The sequence below is a fragment of the Ovis canadensis genome, chromosome 13 (assembly GCF_042477335.2).
Source record: "Ovis canadensis isolate MfBH-ARS-UI-01 breed Bighorn chromosome 13, ARS-UI_OviCan_v2, whole genome shotgun sequence".
Classification (NCBI taxonomy): domain Eukaryota; kingdom Metazoa; phylum Chordata; class Mammalia; order Artiodactyla; family Bovidae; genus Ovis; species Ovis canadensis.
The window spans coordinates 59013046-59019045 of record NC_091257.1 but is presented as its reverse complement, the minus strand read 5'-3'; the positions used below and the strand labels follow the sequence as shown (position 1 = coordinate 59019045).

The window sequence follows — 6000 nt, the reverse complement described above, 5'->3', positions numbered from 1 at the left end:
CACATTGTAGGAAATAACCAATGAAAATGAAGAGCACCTGGTGTTCTCTCCTTGCAGACTTTAAATGAACTTTATGGGACTAGTCTATGGTACAAAGCTGCAATCACTCTTTGAGATGGTGGTTTCTATACATCAAGCTTGGTATATTTTCTTTCACCAAGAAAGGAAATCTAGAAATCTTCGTATAGACATGGGTAAATGTCTAAGAACAGAGTGCACGGGTCATGGGGTAGCTTTATGTCTAACTTCTAAGAAACTGCCAAGTATTTTCCAAGGCAGATGCAAGATGTACCCTCTTACATGTGCCCAGAAGCAAAAGCAAGCTCCAATTGCTCACATCCAAGCTCCAAATGCTCACACAGGTGCTGTGTTCACTCTTGATCTTAGCCATTCAAGTGGACATGTAGGGGTATCTTATTGCAGTTTTAATTCTATTTCCATAATGAAGAAATATGTTGAACATTTTTTTCATGTGGTAGTTATCCATATATCATCTTTGGTGAAAAATCTATTCAAATCTTTGTTTATTTCTTCAAATTATTTTATCCTGTGGTTAGTCAGTTGTAAGAGATCTTCATATATTTTAAAAACAGATTTTTTCTTGAGCATACATTTCACACGTATTTTCTTCCAGTGTGTAGCTCATTTTTTCATTTTCTTAACCATGTCATCTGAAGAGGGTCTTAATTTCAGTAAGTATACATCAATGATTTGTTTTCTCTTGTAGTCCTTGCTTTTCACTTCATAATTAAAAAATATTTGCAAAACCAAAGAAAATATATTTTATTTTAGAGTTTTCATTCCTTTGGCTCTTACATTTAGATCCAGGGATGTTCATAGCAGCTTTATTTGTGACAGACAAATTGTAAACAACCCAAATGGCCATTGATGGGTTAATACATAAGTAAACTGTATATCCATAAAATGCAGTCTTACTCAAAAAAGAAAATAAATGAGTCAGATTTTCCTCTCATGACTGGATCACGTGGGCTGGAACAGGAAATTGACCTTGGGGCAAAGTAGAATTCTGTGTGATGGGCTTGCTGGGCTTCTGAATGTCAGGAGAAATCTGAGTTTATCCTTGCAGCAAATAGAATGCCAGAGGAAACTTTTGTCCTGGAGTAAGAGTCTTAGAGAAAATATGGAAGCCTATGAGAATAGTACATGACTGAGCAACTATTACACATGCACGTGCACACACACACACACACACACACACACACACAGTGGGAAGCTACTATGTAGCACAGGGAACTCAGCCAGGTGCTCTGGGATGTGGGGGTGGGTGGGAGGCAGGATGAGAGGGAGGGGATATATGTATACTAATGGTTAACTCACATTTTATGCAGCAGAAACCAACACAACACTATAAGCAATTATCCTCCAATTAAAAATAAATTCTAAAAAATTTTTAAAAATGGAAACTTTGTGGAGGCTATGGGGAAAAGAATGCCACTTTGAGATAAGCATTTACATGTGTCGTAATTTAATTAATTTTATCCATTCCCCTCAATAGATTATTTCTTGGGGAAAAAATGGATAATTTCATTACCTTTTATAAACCGAGAAGATTGGAGGAACTTAGGTTTGTGTGGTGTGAGGAGATGGTGATTATTTTCTGAATTAAAGGAACTCTGATTGTACCTTCAATAGACTGCTAATCAATTCCGCCGCATAAATAAAGCATGATTACATTCATGTGGAATGAAAGGACTGAAAGGATTTTAATAGCCATGCTTTTAGATAGTCACAGCTGTATCTTATAAAATTATTTTCAGTTCTATTTGATTTGTCTAACCCAAGTCTTAGAATGCAAAATATATGAATGGTTCACTCCTGGAGCTACAACAAACAAAGCAGTTTCCAAAAAGATTGTGAATGTCATTCCCCAACATTTTTATCAATGAACCAAGGGCATGACAGAAGCTGCACACTTGGATGAGCTGAGTGCAACATATATGGGGCCCTTAAATTATCGTGCAGAGTCTTCCCCATGTACATTCTGAGTGCCTGTTTCTGGAGTTGCGCCTGCTTCTGGTGATGATGTAAAATCAGCTTAATTATGTACAACCCATTATCTGACTATATTAGCCAGTAGCTACAGAGTTTAATAAACATTGGGGCTTATGCAGGAATAAAACAAATACTTAAAAATGGTAATAGAATTCAGATGAACTTAAGGAGCTTGTAATCAGTAAAAGACAGTAAGCGTCTTTCAGGTACATAGATACCAGCACTGAAACAAACACAATTGCTTAAATACTGAAAACAACTTAAGAATGAAACACTGAAATTAAAAGAAAAGAAAAGAAAATCAATCATCACAAGGGCAGACAGATTTATTCATATTGCCTGTGCCCCCTGCCTCCCATCCCAGGGACTCCTATCGCTGTCCCTTGTACACAGGGCCCCTCCTTATATACTACCCTTGAAGTCACACGGTGGTGGAGGGGGAGGAATGGGGCACCTTTGCTTGTCAGCCAGGGTGGGGTCAGTCCTAGGGAACCTCACCCCCCCTACACCCCACAGTAACAAGGACCCGTTCACCCTGGCCAAGCGGGAAACTGAGACACCCTGTTCACTAGAAGTAACAAGTTGGGCACACCCTTACCCAAGACTGTGGGATCATTGCTGATAGAATATTTAAGAGCCACGGCCTCATGACACCACACCCAGAGCCTCAAGATTCACCCAAAAGTCAGTCTCATCAAGAACCAGGAAAATCTGAATGTGAATGAGGAAAGATGATCAGCAGAGGCCAAAACTAAGACAACACAGATGGTAGAATTCTCTGAAAAAGATGCTCCACTGGCCAACAGAAAACTGATTCAATGAAGCACACTTAAAACCAATGAGAAAGTAGACTGTCTCAACATGGAAACAGAAGATATAAAGAAGAAACAGATTTTAACCCTGAAAAGTATAGTAACAAAGAAAAAATTCAATGAATGAACTCAACAATAGATCAGAGAGAGCAGAGGGAAGAATTAGTACACTTGAAGAAAGAACAACAGAAATTGGCACAACAGAAAGAAAATAGACTGGAAAAAAAAAATGAACTTAGCCTCTGGGACAAGTGGAACTTAGACAAAAGGTTTAACATTTGCCTCACTGAACACCAGAAGAGGAAGAATGTGGGACTGAAAAGTATTCAAAGAAAGAATGGCTGGAAATTTCCCAGGTTCAGCCAAAGACCCATCAACCCAAACAGGATACATCTTATCTAAACTTCTAAAAACTAAAGACAAAGGAAGACATCTTTTCCTAAGTGAAAAAAAACTAAAAGGATGTGTCATACCTACACTCAAAGGAAATTCTCTCAAAAGAAGAGAAATGGTGAAAGAAGGGGCCTTAGACTATCAGGAAGAAAGAAAGCACACAGTAAGCAAAAATATGGTTGAACACAATAACCTTTCCTTCTCCCGTGGTGTTTTCAGTCCTGTTTGACAAGTGAAGCACAAATTAATGACATTCTGATACGCCTTTCCATGTATGCAGAGGAAATACTGAAGACGATTATATTATAAACCAGAGAGGGTGAAAGCATATTTTGGACCCTCCCTTCTAACTGATTCAGCCACTCTGGAAAACAGTTGTGGAATTTTTTTTTTTTTTCCCAAACTGAACATATACTTTGCATGCTACCCACTCATCACACCTCTGGGCACTGAAGCCAGAGAAATGAAAACATTTGTTCGCACAGAAACCTGTACATAGATCTTCACAGCAGCTCCCTTTGAAATAACAGGAAACTGGAAAAAACTAAAAGTGCCTTTTAATACATGAATTTTAGCCAAAAAAATACTGGCCCATTTGTTCCATGGAATGCTGCTGAGCTATAAAAAGGAGCACAGACTTTTTCTAGTTTAATGGATTTGATTTTGTTTTTGTTGAAGCGTAGTTGATTAACAACATTACATTTGTTCCAGGTGTCCAGTGTGGTGACAGCATTTTTGCAGATCATCTTCCATTGTTCTTGGGGCCCCTGGACTCTGCTGCCCTTGAGAGACAGCATTCAGCATCCTTTCTCCCTCTTCCTGATTCTTGCTCTGTCCCTCTCTCCCTCTCTCATTTCACTCTTTTTTTTCATTTTCTTCTTTTGGTGTTAGGATTTCCAGTATTTAATTGCAGTTGCTGTCAGATAGATGGGGTATGTGAGCAGACTCTAAAACTTCTCACTCTCATTCAATTTTTATCTCATGCTTAAGTGCCGGGACTTGGGAATCTCATTATTAGCCTTGAAAGCAGCAACATTCAGCCTTTGCATCTCCTTCCAAAGTATAACAATGACTGAAAGGAGGAATGTCCATCATTCATGCCCAGGGATGCAGTATGTAAGAGTGCTAGTGCCCAGCAGGTACCAGCTGTCCACAGCTCATTAGAAGGGCATGATTAGGTGGACTAGGAAGGAACAATGAACAAGGTCACCAAAGAAAACTGCTTCCCTTAGAATGACAACCGTGTCCACATTTCTGAACGTGCTTTTCCCCTGAACCCCATGGCCTAGCCCTACTGTTCTGTGGTGTCTGCTGTCATGCTCTCAGCCTCTAGGACACAATACCTGCTTACTTGAAGATACTTCTAGCTGTAAAGCTGCCTGAGCTTCCAGCTCACCTCCAGTGCTTCCTTTTTATCTCATATCTTGGCATCATAATTTTTCATTGTGTTGTTAGATCTCTGATAACTGATAAAACCAATGTGATTTTTAACATTTTTTCCCTAACTTTTATTGTCCTCGTCATTAGAAGCGTTTAATATATGAACCCACCATCACCATATGTAGAACTCACTTCTCTACTGATTTGACTTTTAAAAAGTGCATATAAAATATTGCATAAGTTTAACTCAATTTTTAGATTTTCCTTTCTGTTCTATAATTTTTTTCTGCCTATACACATGGCCGTAACCAACTGTTTTACTTATTGACACTTTTAAATGTTCTAATATTTGTTAGAATGACTCCTCTTCACCATCCAATGATTTTTAAATTAGTATTCAGTACCCCAGTTTTTATGTGTTGGTGGTTTTCTTCTCATGAACTTTAGAACAAGGTTAACTAATCCTTGCTAAAAATATGTTGCTATTGGTGGGGGATAATCTTAAATTTACATATTAAATGAAGGCAAAGCATCTCTGATATTAGAGATATCAGATCTTGTTAGATATTAGATCTATTAGATATTAGATATTAGATCTTGTTAATTGACATGTTCATAATTTTCCATTGTTCAAAAGTTTTAAAAGTTTTCTTCATACAGATATTGTCACTTTTCTAATGCTAATCTTATGTGGTTTGTCTTCCTGATGTTACTGGAAAAGGAATATTTTCCCATTATTATTGGGTGTTTATATAAATAAAAGCTGTTTATTCAGTATGTTAATTATATGTTATAATGCCGGATTTGGGTTGTGGTACAGTCATTAGCAGTAAAAATTATCTTGGCTTTTGATTTAATTAACAGACTTTTCATTGTTAGATAATTACAGATTCACAGGAAGTCACATAGATGAGACAGAAGGGGTCCCTGTGGTTTCACCCAGTCCCCCTCTGAGGTTACAGTGCACACAATTATAGTGTAATAGCAAAATGTGGATGTTTTCCGGGCACAACATCTAGTGTAGTCCTGTGACGTTTTATAACAAGTGTAGTTTGTATAACCATGACTGCAATCAAATTACACACTGTGCCATCACCCCAAATGCCTCCTTGTGCTGTGCTTTTATAGTCACACCCTCCCACCCGGCCCTACCTTCCTCAGCCCCAGCAAATACTAATTTGCTCTCCATCTATATAATTTTGCCATTTTGAGAATGTTGTGTAAATGGAAACATATGATATATGACCTTTCAGACTGACAGTTTTTACTCAGCACAAAGCCCATGAAGAAGGCTTAGCAGTGAAGAAATGGTGCTTTCAAATTATGGTGCTGGAGAAGACTCTTGCAAGTCCCTTTGGACTAGAAGGAGATCAAGCCAGTCAATCCCAAAGAAAATCAACCC

General features: G+C 38.1%; 1 long non-coding RNA gene across 2 annotated transcripts in view; it reads right to left on the bottom strand.

Moving 5' to 3' along the window:
• Positions 1-758: 758 nt before the first annotated feature.
• LOC138416997 (uncharacterized) overlaps positions 759-6000 on the bottom strand; it is an 86715-nt gene continuing 81473 nt past the window's right edge. For both annotated transcript variants that reach the window (XR_011247930.1, XR_011247929.1), the window contains one exon: positions 759-1129. This is a non-coding gene — a long non-coding RNA (uncharacterized lncRNA). The remainder of the gene's footprint in view (positions 1130-6000) is intronic.